Source organism: Hyla sarda, unplaced genomic scaffold, assembly GCF_029499605.1.
Source record: "Hyla sarda isolate aHylSar1 unplaced genomic scaffold, aHylSar1.hap1 scaffold_2777, whole genome shotgun sequence".
NCBI classification, from domain to species: domain Eukaryota; kingdom Metazoa; phylum Chordata; class Amphibia; order Anura; family Hylidae; genus Hyla; species Hyla sarda.
In genome coordinates, this window is record NW_026609479.1 from 16,336 (window position 1) to 30,981 (window position 14,646).

At 46.6% G+C, this 14,646-nt stretch overlaps 7 non-coding genes across 7 annotated transcripts; all 7 read left to right on the plus strand.

Annotated features, from left to right (window-relative positions):
• Nucleotides 1–431: 431 nt before the first annotated feature.
• On the plus strand, nt 432–622 carry LOC130325953 (U2 spliceosomal RNA). Its single transcript, XR_008870673.1, has one exon. It is a non-coding gene; the product is annotated as a U2 spliceosomal RNA (small nuclear RNA).
• Nucleotides 623–2,715: 2,093 nt separating this feature from the next.
• Nucleotides 2,716–2,906, plus strand: LOC130325954 (U2 spliceosomal RNA). The gene has a single exon (XR_008870674.1). It is a non-coding gene; the product is annotated as a U2 spliceosomal RNA (small nuclear RNA).
• Nucleotides 2,907–4,996: 2,090 nt separating this feature from the next.
• LOC130325955 (U2 spliceosomal RNA) lies at nt 4,997–5,187 on the plus strand. The gene has a single exon (XR_008870675.1). It is a non-coding gene; the product is annotated as a U2 spliceosomal RNA (small nuclear RNA).
• Nucleotides 5,188–7,280: 2,093 nt separating this feature from the next.
• LOC130325956 (U2 spliceosomal RNA) lies at nt 7,281–7,471 on the plus strand. Its single transcript, XR_008870676.1, has one exon. It is a non-coding gene; the product is annotated as a U2 spliceosomal RNA (small nuclear RNA).
• A 2,082-nt stretch (nt 7,472–9,553) lies between these two features.
• Nucleotides 9,554–9,744, plus strand: LOC130325957 (U2 spliceosomal RNA). Its single transcript, XR_008870677.1, has one exon. It is a non-coding gene; the product is annotated as a U2 spliceosomal RNA (small nuclear RNA).
• A 2,081-nt stretch (nt 9,745–11,825) lies between these two features.
• On the plus strand, nt 11,826–12,016 carry LOC130325959 (U2 spliceosomal RNA). Its single transcript, XR_008870678.1, has one exon. It is a non-coding gene; the product is annotated as a U2 spliceosomal RNA (small nuclear RNA).
• A 2,091-nt stretch (nt 12,017–14,107) lies between these two features.
• Nucleotides 14,108–14,298, plus strand: LOC130325960 (U2 spliceosomal RNA). Its single transcript, XR_008870679.1, has one exon. It is a non-coding gene; the product is annotated as a U2 spliceosomal RNA (small nuclear RNA).
• The last annotated feature ends 348 nt before the right edge of the window (nt 14,299–14,646 follow it).

A 14,646-nucleotide genomic window follows, 5' to 3' on the forward strand; every position in this document is an offset into this window, starting at 1 on the left:
TAACCCACACAGGTAAGTCCAATGGGGTGCAGGCATGTCCTCTATGCTTACAGCTTCCCGTGGGTGTTGGTTTGATACCGTTTGGGGACAGCCAAGGAGGCATCTGCAGGCAACAAAGGTAGGTGTGTGCTTGTGTGTGTGTTTCCTATGCAGATCCTAAGCCCAGTGTCACATGCAAGTAGGAGGAGTAAGAAGGGTTCCTGGCAAATCCGGGTTATGGATTGCATTTAAAAAGGCCCCGTGGGAGTGCAATGGGCCCCTGTCTTGCTGCTTAGCAATAATGGTATGGGTTTAGGTTCTGCTGTGTGTACTGGTGGTTGACTGCCCCCCAGCCCAGAGTGTGCATGGAAAATTGTCTGGCAGCCTCCCTGACAGCAAGCAGTGATAGTGCCCATGAAGGGGACCTTGTTGGGCCCGCCCCTTTCACGGTTATCGCTTCTCGGCCTTTTGGCTAAGATCAAGTGTAGTATCTGTTCTTATCAGTTTAATATCTGATACGTCCCCTATCTGGGGACCATATATTAAATGGATTTTTGAGAACGGGGGCCGATTTCGAAGCTTGCTTCCGTCGCCCTATGCATTGACCCGATATGGCAGTATCTTCGGGTACAGTGCACCACCCCCTTACAGGGTTAAAAAGAAAGATTCCTACTTTCATTGCTACCTGCTTGCTGGCTAGCCAGCTAGCCAGCCCTGTGGGCCTTGCTGCTGCTGCAGCCAAAAAACAAAAGGTGGTGCTGCTGCTGCTTCTGCTGCTTCTGCTTCTGCTTGTGTCTGGCCCCTGTTGGAGCGTCCAGGCACAGGACTTCTGCTGCTGCTGACTAAATGGCCTCCTTAATTGGATCATTTGAGTAGCCAGCACACCTGTGCAGGTAGGGCATGACATGATAGGCAGCTGCCTTGATAGCGGGTGGGTGCTGAATGTTCCTAATTGACAAAATAAGATTAATGCTTATGAAGAAATATAAAATCTCATCCCTTCCCCAATATCGCGCCACACCCCTACCCCTTAATTCCCTGGTTGAACGTGATGGACATATGTCTTTTTTCGACCGTACTAACTATGTAACTATGTAACATAACATGGGGGGGGGGGGGGGGGGGTCTCCTGGCTGTTCACACAGGTGTGTCATTGCTGTACATTGACCATGCATTGCTTCTGTGGTATTGCAAAGGCAAAGACAAATGCTTCCAGCCATCCATTGCACTAATGGATTGGTCATCAGCTGGCTGTCTATGTCCCGCATCAATATAGACCAAAGTACAGAGGGTTAGGCTATGCTATTGTGCACCTACCTGATGCATCAGAAGGTGCGAGGCCCTTGCTAAATTCTGTGCACAGACTTTGAGATCTATGCTTTAGACTGTATCTAAACCTGCTCCAACATGGACTGACATTCTGGCCTACTTTCAGCCGATGCGACTTGTCTGTCGCTGAACAGTCGCTTTTTATGTATTCAGCACCTATGTATAATGTTGTAAAAATGCTCTAGAAGCTAAAGTCGCAGAAATGTCACACATATTTGGCCTGCAACTTTCTGTGCGACAAATTCAGACAGGAAAAATCAGTATAAATCCTTAGAAAATTATCCCCCAGTGTCTCCATCTGCTGGCGGTATTGAATAAGCATTGCTGCACTGATGGGGTATGCATTAGACGAAAAAAAAGAAGAAAAAGAAGAATAATACGCCCAGAAAAGAGGCGAAAAGGAGAAAAACGTAAAAAAACGTGAAAAAAAAGTAAGAGGAAGAGAAGGGAAAAAAAGGTGGAAATGGGTTTAAAAGTGATTTCGGCGGAGAATATATATATATATATATATATATATATATATATATATATATATGCGCACACACACACATAGATATAAACGTATTCTCCGTTGAGGTATTGCAGCCGCTGCTGTGTCCAGGCCAAGGAGCCTTAGCACTGTGCTGTGATGTCACTCAATACCACTGACATCACTAGGTGTAAACAACATCTCTCCTTTGCTGTGTATGTGACTATGGAGCTGTTTGGTGATGTCGTCTATTACGGCCTTCATAGAAGCAACAGGAGATTGTTGCATCCATCTTGAACCCTCAGAACTACAGTGCTATGATGTCACTCACTTCCACAGGCCTTGCAGAGTGTAAACAACAACAACCCAGCTTTGTTGTGTATGTAACCAAAGGGATTTGTGATGTCACCTAGAACCTTCACAGCAGCGACAGCTTTATGAGGAGCATCAGCACTGCTCTGCCTGAGCAGAACCATCACCGCCATAGGTTGTCAAATAACCCGGATTTAACCCACACAGGTAAGTCCAATGGGGTGCAGGCATGTCCTCTATGCTTACAGCTTCCCGTGGGTGTTGGTTTGATACCGTTTGGGGACAGCCAAGGAGGCATCTGCAGGCAACAAAGGTAGGTGTGTGCTTGTGTGTGTGTTTCCTATGCAGATCCTAAGCCCAGTGTCACATGCAAGTAGGAGGAGTAAGAAGGGTTCCTGGCAAATCCGGGTTATGGATTGCATTTAAAAAGGCCCCGTGGGAGTGCAATGGGCCCCTGTCTTGCTGCTTAGCAATAATGGTATGGGTTTAGGTTCTGCTGTGTGTACTGGTGGTTGACTGCCCCCCAGCCCAGAGTGTGCATGGAAAATTGTCTGGCAGCCTCCCTGACAGCAAGCAGTGATAGTGCCCATGAAGGGGACCTTGTTGGGCCCGCCCCTTTCACGGTTATCGCTTCTCGGCCTTTTGGCTAAGATCAAGTGTAGTATCTGTTCTTATCAGTTTAATATCTGATACGTCCCCTATCTGGGGACCATATATTAAATGGATTTTTGAGAACGGGGGCCGATTTCGAAGCTTGCTTCCGTCGCCCTATGCATTGACCCGATATGGCAGTATCTTCGGGTACAGTGCACCACCCCCTTACAGGGTTAAAAAGAAAGATTCCTACTTTCATTGCTACCTGCTTGCTGGCTAGCCAGCTAGCCAGCCCTGTGGGCCTTGCTGCTGCTGCAGCCAAAAAACAAAAGGTGGTGCTGCTTCTGCTGCTTCTGCTTCTGCTTGTGTCTGGCCCCTGTTGGAGCGTCCAGGCACAGGACTTCTGCTGCTGCTGACTAAATGGCCTCCTTAATTGGATCATTTGAGTAGCCAGCACACCTGTGCAGGTAGGGCATGACATGATAGGCAGCTGCCTTGATAGCGGGTGGGTGCTGAATGTTCCTAATTGACAAAATAAGATTAATGCTTATGAAGAAATATAAAATCTCATCCCTTCCCCAATATCGCGCCACACCCCTACCCCTTAATTCCCTGGTTGAACGTGATGGACATATGTCTTTTTTCGACCGTACTAACTATGTAACTATGTAACATAACATGGGGGGGGGGGGGGGGGGGGGTCTCCTGGCTGTTCACACAGGTGTGTCATTGCTGTACATTGACCATGCATTGCTTCTGTGGTATTGCAAAGGCAAAGACAAATGCTTCCAGCCATCCATTGCACTAATGGATTGGTCATCAGCTGGCTGTCTATGTCCCGCATCAATATAGACCAAAGTACAGAGGGTTAGGCTATGCTATTGTGCACCTACCTGATGCATCAGAAGGTGCGAGGCCCTTGCTAAATTCTGTGCACAGACTTTGAGATCTATGCTTTAGACTGTATCTAAACCTGCTCCAACATGGACTGACATTCTGGCCTACTTTCAGCCGATGCGACTTGTCTGTCGCTGAACAGTCGCTTTTTATGTATTCAGCACCTATGTATAATGTTGTAAAAATGCTCTAGAAGCTAAAGTCGCAGAAATGTCACACATATTTGGCCTGCAACTTTCTGTGCGACAAATTCAGACAGGAAAAATCAGTATAAATCCTTAGAAAATTATCCCCCAGTGTCTCCATCTGCTGGCGGTATTGAATAAGCATTGCTGCACTGATGGGGTATGCATTAGACGAAAAAAAAGAAGAAAAAGAAGAATAATACGCCCAGAAAAGAGGCGAAAAGGAGAAAAACGTAAAAAAACGTGAAAAAAAAGTAAGAGGAAGAGAAGGGAAAAAAAGGTGGAAATGGGTTTAAAAGTGATTTCGGCGGAGAAATATATATATATATATATATATATATATATATATATATATATATGCGCACACACACACATAGATATAAACGTATTCTCCGTTGAGATATTGCAGCCGCTGCTGTGTCCAGGCCCAGGAGCCTTAGCACTGTGCTGTGATGTCACTCAATACCACTGACATCACTAGGTGTAAACAACATCTCTCCTTTGCTGTGTATGTGACTATGGAGCTGTTTGGTGATGTCGTCTATTACGGCCTTCATAGAAGCAACAGGAGATTGTTGCATCCATCTTGAACCCTCAGAACTACAGTGCTATGATGTCACTCACTTCCACAGGCCTTGCAGAGTGTAAACAACAACAACCCAGCTTTGTTGTGTATGTAACCAAAGGGATTTGTGATGTCACCTAGAACCTTCACAGCAGCGACAGCTTTATGAGGAGCATCAGCACTGCTCTGCCTGAGCAGAACCATCACCGCCATAGGTTGTCAAATAACCCGGATTTAACCCACACAGGTAAGTCCAATGGGGTGCAGGCATGTCCTCTATGCTTACAGCTTCCCGTGGGTGTTGGTTTGATACCGTTTGGGGACAGCCAAGGAGGCATCTGCAGGCAACAAAGGTAGGTGTGTGCTTGTGTGTGTGTTTCCTATGCAGATCCTAAGCCCAGTGTCACATGCAAGTAGGAGGAGTAAGAAGGGTTCCTGGCAAATCCGGGTTATGGATTGCATTTAAAAAGGCCCCGTGGGAGTGCAATGGGCCCCTGTCTTGCTGCTTAGCAATAATGGTATGGGTTTAGGTTCTGCTGTGTGTACTGGTGGTTGACTGCCCCCCAGCCCAGAGTGTGCATGGAAAATTGTCTGGCAGCCTCCCTGACAGCAAGCAGTGATAGTGCCCATGAAGGGGACCTTGTTGGGCCCGCCCCTTTCACGGTTATCGCTTCTCGGCCTTTTGGCTAAGATCAAGTGTAGTATCTGTTCTTATCAGTTTAATATCTGATACGTCCCCTATCTGGGGACCATATATTAAATGGATTTTTGAGAACGGGGGCCGATTTCGAAGCTTGCTTCCGTCGCCCTATGCATTGACCCGATATGGCAGTATCTTCGGGTACAGTGCACCACCCCCTTACAGGGTTAAAAAGAAAGATTCCTACTTTCATTGCTACCTGCTTGCTGGCTAGCCAGCTAGCCAGCCCTGTGGGCCTTGCTGCTGCTGCAGCCAAAAAACAAAAGGTGGTGCTGCTGCTGCTTCTGCTGCTTCTGCTTCTGCTTGTGTCTGGCCCCTGTTGGAGCGTCCAGGCACAGGACTTCTGCTGCTGCTGACTAAATGGCCTCCTTAATTGGATCATTTGAGTAGCCAGCACACCTGTGCAGGTAGGGCATGACATGATAGGCAGCTGCCTTGATAGCGGGTGGGTGCTGAATGTTCCTAATTGACAAAATAAGATTAATGCTTATGAAGAAATATAAAATCTCATCCCTTCCCCAATATCGCGCCACACCCCTACCCCTTAATTCCCTGGTTGAACGTGATGGACATATGTCTTTTTTCGACCGTACTAACTATGTAACTATGTAACATAACATGGGGGGGGGGGGGGGGGGTCTCCTGGCTGTTCACACAGGTGTGTCATTGCTGTACATTGACCATGCATTGCTTCTGTGGTATTGCAAAGGCAAAGACAAATGCTTCCAGCCATCCATTGCACTAATGGATTGGTCATCAGCTGGCTGTCTATGTCCCGCATCAATATAGACCAAAGTACAGAGGGTTAGGCTATGCTATTGTGCACCTACCTGATGCATCAGAAGGTGCGAGGCCCTTGCTAAATTCTGTGCACAGACTTTGAGATCTATGCTTTAGACTGTATCTAAACCTGCTCCAACATGGACTGACATTCTGGCCTACTTTCAGCCGATGCGACTTGTCTGTCGCTGAACAGTCGCTTTTTATGTATTCAGCACCTATGTATAATGTTGTAAAAATGCTCTAGAAGCTAAAGTCGCAGAAATGTCACACATATTTGGCCTGCAACTTTCTGTGCGACAAATTCAGACAGGAAAAATCAGTATAAATCCTTAGAAAATTATCCCCCAGTGTCTCCATCTGCTGGCGGTATTGAATAAGCATTGCTGCACTGATGGGGTATGCATTAGACGAAAAAAAAGAAGAAAAAGAAGAATAATACGCCCAGAAAAGAGGCGAAAAGGAGAAAAACGTAAAAAAACGTGAAAAAAAAGTAAGAGGAAGAGAAGGGAAAAAAAGGTGGAAATGGGTTTAAAAGTGATTTCGGCGGAGAAATATATATATATATATATATATATATATATATATATATATATATGCGCACACACACACATAGATATAAACGTATTCTCCGTTGAGATATTGCAGCCGCTGCTGTGTCCAGGCCCAGGAGCCTTAGCACTGTGCTGTGATGTCACTCAATACCACTGACATCACTAGGTGTAAACAACATCTCTCCTTTGCTGTGTATGTGACTATGGAGCTGTTTGGTGATGTCGTCTATTACGGCCTTCATAGAAGCAACAGGAGATTGTTGCATCCATCTTGAACCCTCAGAACTACAGTGCTATGATGTCACTCACTTCCACAGGCCTTGCAGAGTGTAAACAACAACAACCCAGCTTTGTTGTGTATGTAACCAAAGGGATTTGTGATGTCACCTAGAACCTTCACAGCAGCGACAGCTTTATGAGGAGCATCAGCACTGCTCTGCCTGAGCAGAACCATCACCGCCATAGGTTGTCAAATAACCCGGATTTAACCCACACAGGTAAGTCCAATGGGGTGCAGGCATGTCCTCTATGCTTACAGCTTCCCGTGGGTGTTGGTTTGATACCGTTTGGGGACAGCCAAGGAGGCATCTGCAGGCAACAAAGGTAGGTGTGTGCTTGTGTGTGTGTTTCCTATGCAGATCCTAAGCCCAGTGTCACATGCAAGTAGGAGGAGTAAGAAGGGTTCCTGGCAAATCCGGGTTATGGATTGCATTTAAAAAGGCCCCGTGGGAGTGCAATGGGCCCCTGTCTTGCTGCTTAGCAATAATGGTATGGGTTTAGGTTCTGCTGTGTGTACTGGTGGTTGACTGCCCCCCAGCCCAGAGTGTGCATGGAAAATTGTCTGGCAGCCTCCCTGACAGCAAGCAGTGATAGTGCCCATGAAGGGGACCTTGTTGGGCCCGCCCCTTTCACGGTTATCGCTTCTCGGCCTTTTGGCTAAGATCAAGTGTAGTATCTGTTCTTATCAGTTTAATATCTGATACGTCCCCTATCTGGGGACCATATATTAAATGGATTTTTGAGAACGGGGGCCGATTTCGAAGCTTGCTTCCGTCGCCCTATGCATTGACCCGATATGGCAGTATCTTCGGGTACAGTGCACCACCCCCTTACAGGGTTAAAAAGAAAGATTCCTACTTTCATTGCTACCTGCTTGCTGGCTAGCCAGCTAGCCAGCCCTGTGGGCCTTGCTGCTGCTGCAGCCAAAAAACAAAAGGTGGTGCTGCTGCTGCTTCTGCTGCTTCTGCTTCTGCTTGTGTCTGGCCCCTGTTGGAGCGTCCAGGCACAGGACTTCTGCTGCTGCTGACTAAATGGCCTCCTTAATTGGATCATTTGAGTAGCCAGCACACCTGTGCAGGTAGGGCATGACATGATAGGCAGCTGCCTTGATAGCGGGTGGGTGCTGAATGTTCCTAATTGACAAAATAAGATTAATGCTTATGAAGAAATATAAAATCTCATCCCTTCCCCAATATCGCGCCACACCCCTACCCCTTAATTCCCTGGTTGAACGTGATGGACATATGTCTTTTTTCGACCGTACTAACTATGTAACTATGTAACATAACATGGGGGGGGGGGGGGGGGGTCTCCTGGCTGTTCACACAGGTGTGTCATTGCTGTACATTGACCATGCATTGCTTCTGTGGTATTGCAAAGGCAAAGACAAATGCTTCCAGCCATCCATTGCACTAATGGATTGGTCATCAGCTGGCTGTCTATGTCCCGCATCAATATAGACCAAAGTACAGAGGGTTAGGCTATGCTATTGTGCACCTACCTGATGCATCAGAAGGTGCGAGGCCCTTGCTAAATTCTGTGCACAGACTTTGAGATCTATGCTTTAGACTGTATCTAAACCTGCTCCAACATGGACTGACATTCTGGCCTACTTTCAGCCGATGCGACTTGTCTGTCGCTGAACAGTCGCTTTTTATGTATTCAGCACCTATGTATAATGTTGTAAAAATGCTCTAGAAGCTAAAGTCGCAGAAATGTCACACATATTTGGCCTGCAACTTTCTGTGCGACAAATTCAGACAGGAAAAATCAGTATAAATCCTTAGAAAATTATCCCCCAGTGTCTCCATCTGCTGGCGGTATTGAATAAGCATTGCTGCACTGATGGGGTATGCATTAGACGAAAAAAAAGAAGAAAAAGAAGAATAATACGCCCAGAAAAGAGGCGAAAAGGAGAAAAACGTAAAAAAACGTGAAAAAAAAGTAAGAGGAAGAGAAGGGAAAAAAAGGTGGAAATGGGTTTAAAAGTGATTTCGGCGGAGATATATATATATATATATATATATATATATATATATATATATATGCGCACACACACACATAGATATAAACGTATTCTCCGTTGAGATATTGCAGCCGCTGCTGTGTCCAGGCCCAGGAGCCTTAGCACTGTGCTGTGATGTCACTCAATACCACTGACATCACTAGGTGTAAACAACATCTCTCCTTTGCTGTGTATGTGACTATGGAGCTGTTTGGTGATGTCGTCTATTACGGCCTTCATAGAAGCAACAGGAGATTGTTGCATACCCTCAGAACTACAGTGCTATGATGTCACTCACTTCCACAGGCCTTGCAGAGTGTAAACAACAACAACCCAGCTTTGTTGTGTATGTAACCAAAGGGATTTGTGATGTCACCTAGAACCTTCACAGCAGCGACAGCTTTATGAGGAGCATCAGCACTGCTCTGCCTGAGCAGAACCATCACCGCCATAGGTTGTCAAATAACCCGGATTTAACCCACACAGGTAAGTCCAATGGGGTGCAGGCATGTCCTCTATGCTTACAGCTTCCCGTGGGTGTTGGTTTGATACCGTTTGGGGACAGCCAAGGAGGCATCTGCAGGCAACAAAGGTAGGTGTGTGCTTGTGTGTGTGTTTCCTATGCAGATCCTAAGCCCAGTGTCACATGCAAGTAGGAGGAGTAAGAAGGGTTCCTGGCAAATCCGGGTTATGGATTGCATTTAAAAAGGCCCCGTGGGAGTGCAATGGGCCCCTGTCTTGCTGCTTAGCAATAATGGTATGGGTTTAGGTTCTGCTGTGTGTACTGGTGGTTGACTGCCCCCCAGCCCAGAGTGTGCATGGAAAATTGTCTGGCAGCCTCCCTGACAGCAAGCAGTGATAGTGCCCATGAAGGGGACCTTGTTGGGCCCGCCCCTTTCACGGTTATCGCTTCTCGGCCTTTTGGCTAAGATCAAGTGTAGTATCTGTTCTTATCAGTTTAATATCTGATACGTCCCCTATCTGGGGACCATATATTAAATGGATTTTTGAGAACGGGGGCCGATTTCGAAGCTTGCTTCCGTCGCCCTATGCATTGACCCGATATGGCAGTATCTTCGGGTACAGTGCACCACCCCCTTACAGGGTTAAAAAGAAAGATTCCTACTTTCATTGCTACCTGCTTGCTGGCTAGCCAGCTAGCCAGCCCTGTGGGCCTTGCTGCTGCTGCAGCCAAAAAACAAAAGGTGGTGCTGCTGCTGCTTCTGCTGCTTCTGCTTGTGTCTGGCCCCTGTTGGAGCGTCCAGGCACAGGACTTCTGCTGCTGCTGACTAAATGGCCTCCTTAATTGGATCATTTGAGTAGCCAGCACACCTGTGCAGGTAGGGCATGACATGATAGGCAGCTGCCTTGATAGCGGGTGGGTGCTGAATGTTCCTAATTGACAAAATAAGATTAATGCTTATGAAGAAATATAAAATCTCATCCCTTCCCCAATATCGCGCCACACCCCTACCCCTTAATTCCCTGGTTGAACGTGATGGACATATGTCTTTTTTCGACCGTACTAACTATGTAACTATGTAACATAACATGGGGGGGGGGGGGGGGGGTCTCCTGGCTGTTCACACAGGTGTGTCATTGCTGTACATTGACCATGCATTGCTTCTGTGGTATTGCAAAGGCAAAGACAAATGCTTCCAGCCATCCATTGCACTAATGGATTGGTCATCAGCTGGCTGTCTATGTCCCGCATCAATATAGACCAAAGTACAGAGGGTTAGGCTATGCTATTGTGCACCTACCTGATGCATCAGAAGGTGCGAGGCCCTTGCTAAATTCTGTGCACAGACTTTGAGATCTATGCTTTAGACTGTATCTAAACCTGCTCCAACATGGACTGACATTCTGGCCTACTTTCAGCCGATGCGACTTGTCTGTCGCTGAACAGTCGCTTTTTATGTATTCAGCACCTATGTATAATGTTGTAAAAATGCTCTAGAAGCTAAAGTCGCAGAAATGTCACACATATTTGGCCTGCAACTTTCTGTGCGACAAATTCAGACAGGAAAAATCAGTATAAATCCTTAGAAAATTATCCCCCAGTGTCTCCATCTGCTGGCGGTATTGAATAAGCATTGCTGCACTGATGGGGTATGCATTAGACGAAAAAAAAGAAGAAAAAGAAGAATAATACGCCCAGAAAAGAGGCGAAAAGGAGAAAAACGTAAAAAAACGTGAAAAAAAAGTAAGAGGAAGAGAAGGGAAAAAAAGGTGGAAATGGGTTTAAAAGTGATTTCGGCGGAGAAATATATATATATATATATATATATATATATATATATATGCGCACACACACACATAGATATAAACGTATTCTCCGTTGAGATATTGCAGCCGCTGCTGTGTCCAGGCCCAGGAGCCTTAGCACTGTGCTGTGATGTCACTCAATACCACTGACATCACTAGGTGTAAACAACATCTCTCCTTTGCTGTGTATGTGACTATGGAGCTGTTTGGTGATGTCGTCTATTACGGCCTTCATAGAAGCAACAGGAGATTGTTGCATCCATCTTGAACCCTCAGAACTACAGTGCTATGATGTCACTCACTTCCACAGGCCTTGCAGAGTGTAAACAACAACAACCCAGCTTTGTTGTGTATGTAACCAAAGGGATTTGTGATGTCACCTAGAACCTTCACAGCAGCGACAGCTTTATGAGGAGCATCAGCACTGCTCTGCCTGAGCAGAACCATCACCGCCATAGGTTGTCAAATAACCCGGATTTAACCCACACAGGTAAGTCCAATGGGGTGCAGGCATGTCCTCTATGCTTACAGCTTCCCGTGGGTGTTGGTTTGATACCGTTTGGGGACAGCCAAGGAGGCATCTGCAGGCAACAAAGGTAGGTGTGTGCTTGTGTGTGTGTTTCCTATGCAGATCCTAAGCCCAGTGTCACATGCAAGTAGGAGGAGTAAGAAGGGTTCCTGGCAAATCCGGGTTATGGATTGCATTTAAAAAGGCCCCGTGGGAGTGCAATGGGCCCCTGTCTTGCTGCTTAGCAATAATGGTATGGGTTTAGGTTCTGCTGTGTGTACTGGTGGTTGACTGCCCCCCAGCCCAGAGTGTGCATGGAAAATTGTCTGGCAGCCTCCCTGACAGCAAGCAGTGATAGTGCCCATGAAGGGGACCTTGTTGGGCCCGCCCCTTTCACGGTTATCGCTTCTCGGCCTTTTGGCTAAGATCAAGTGTAGTATCTGTTCTTATCAGTTTAATATCTGATACGTCCCCTATCTGGGGACCATATATTAAATGGATTTTTGAGAACGGGGGCCGATTTCGAAGCTTGCTTCCGTCGCCCTATGCATTGACCCGATATGGCAGTATCTTCGGGTACAGTGCACCACCCCCTTACAGGGTTAAAAAGAAAGATTCCTACTTTCATTGCTACCTGCTTGCTGGCTAGCCAGCTAGCCAGCCCTGTGGGCCTTGCTGCTGCTGCAGCCAAAAAACAAAAGGTGGTGCTGCTGCTGCTGCTTCTGCTGCTTCTGCTTGTGTCTGGCCCCTGTTGGAGCGTCCAGGCACAGGACTTCTGCTGCTGCTGACTAAATGGCCTCCTTAATTGGATCATTTGAGTAGCCAGCACACCTGTGCAGGTAGGGCATGACATGATAGGCAGCTGCCTTGATAGCGGGTGGGTGCTGAATGTTCCTAATTGACAAAATAAGATTAATGCTTATGAAGAAATATAAAATCTCATCCCTTCCCCAATATCGCGCCACACCCCTACCCCTTAATTCCCTGGTTGAACGTGATGGACATATGTCTTTTTTCGACCGTACTAACTATGTAACTATGTAACATAACATGGGGGGGGGGGGGGGGGGGTCTCCTGGCTGTTCACACAGGTGTGTCATTGCTGTACATTGACCATGCATTGCTTCTGTGGTATTGCAAAGGCAAAGACAAATGCTTCCAGCCATCCATTGCACTAATGGATTGGTCATCAGCTGGCTGTCTATGTCCCGCATCAATATAGACCAAAGTACAGAGGGTTAGGCTATGCTATTGTGCACCTACCTGATGCATCAGAAGGTGCGAGGCCCTTGCTAAATTCTGTGCACAGACTTTGAGATCTATGCTTTAGACTGTATCTAAACCTGCTCCAACATGGACTGACATTCTGGCCTACTTTCAGCCGATGCGACTTGTCTGTCGCTGAACAGTCGCTTTTTATGTATTCAGCACCTATGTATAATGTTGTAAAAATGCTCTAGAAGCTAAAGTCGCAGAAATGTCACACATATTTGGCCTGCAACTTTCTGTGCGACAAATTCAGACAGGAAAAATCAGTATAAATCCTTAGAAAATTATCCCCCAGTGTCTCCATCTGCTGGCGGTATTGAATAAGCATTGCTGCACTGATGGGGTATGCATTAGACGAAAAAAAAGAAGAAAAAGAAGAATAATACGCCCAGAAAAGAGGCGAAAAGGAGAAAAACGTAAAAAAACGTGAAAAAAAAGTAAGAGGAAGAGAAGGGAAAAAAAGGTGGAAATGGGTTTAAAAGTGATTTCGGCGGAGAAATATATATATATATATATATATATATATATATATATATATATATGCGCACACACACACATAGATATAAACGTATTCTCCGTTGAGATATTGCAGCCGCTGCTGTGTCCAGGCCCAGGAGCCTTAGCACTGTGCTGTGATGTCACTCAATACCACTGACATCACTAGGTGTAAACAACATCTCTCCTTTGCTGTGTATGTGACTATGGAGCTGTTTGGTGATGTCGTCTATTACGGCCTTCATAGAAGCAACAGGAGATTGTTGCATCCATCTTGAACCCTCAGAACTACAGTGCTATGATGTCACTCACTTCCACAGGCCTTGCAGAGTGTAAACAACAACAACCCAGCTTTGTTGTGTATGTAACCAAAGGGATTTGTGATGTCACCTAGAACCTTCACAGCAGCGACAGCTTTATGAGGAGCATCAGCACTGCTCTGCCTGAGCAGAACCATCACCGCCATAGGTTGTCAAATAACCCGGATTTAACCCACACAGGTAAGTCCAATGGGGTGCAGGCATGTCCTCTATGCTTACAGCTTCCCGTGGGTGTTGGTTTGATACCGTTTGGGGACAGCCAAGGAGGCATCTGCAGGCAACAAAGGTAGGTGTGTGCTTGTGTGTGTGTTTCCTATGCAGATCCTAAGCCCAGTGTCACATGCAAGTAGGAGGAGTAAGAAGGGTTCCTGGCAAATCCGGGTTATGGATTGCATTTAAAAAGGCCCCGTGGGAGTGCAATGGGCCCCTGTCTTGCTGCTTAGCAATAATGGTATGGGTTTAGGTTCTGCTGTGTGTACTGGTGGTTGACTGCCCCCCAGCCCAGAGTGTGCATGGAAAATTGTCTGGCAGCCTCCCTGACAGCAAGCAGTGATAGTGCCCATGAAGGGGACCTTGTTGGGCCCGCCCCTTTCACGGTTATCGCTTCTCGGCCTTTTGGCTAAGATCAAGTGTAGTATCTGTTCTTATCAGTTTAATATCTGATACGTCCCCTATCTGGGGACCATATATTAAATGGATTTTTGAGAACGGGGGCCGATTTCGAAGCTTGCTTCCGTCGCCCTATGCATTGACCCGATATGGCAGTATCTTCGGGTACAGTGCACCACCCCCTTACAGGGTTAAAAAGAAAGATTCCTACTTTCATTGCTACCTGCTTGCTGGCTAGCCAGCTAGCCAGCCCTGTGGGCCTTGCTGCTGCTGCAGCCAAAAAACAAAAGGTGGTGCTGCTGCTGCTTCTGCTGCTTCTGCTTGTGTCTGGCCCCTGTTGGAGCGTCCAGGCACAGGACTTCTGCTGCTGCTGACTAAATGGCCTCCTTAATTGGATCATTTGAGTAGCCAGCACACCTGTGCAGGTAGGGCATGACATGATAGGCAGCTGCCTTGATAGCGGGTGGGTGCTGAATGTTCCTAATTGACAAAATAAGATTAATGCTTATGAAGAAATATAAAATCTCAT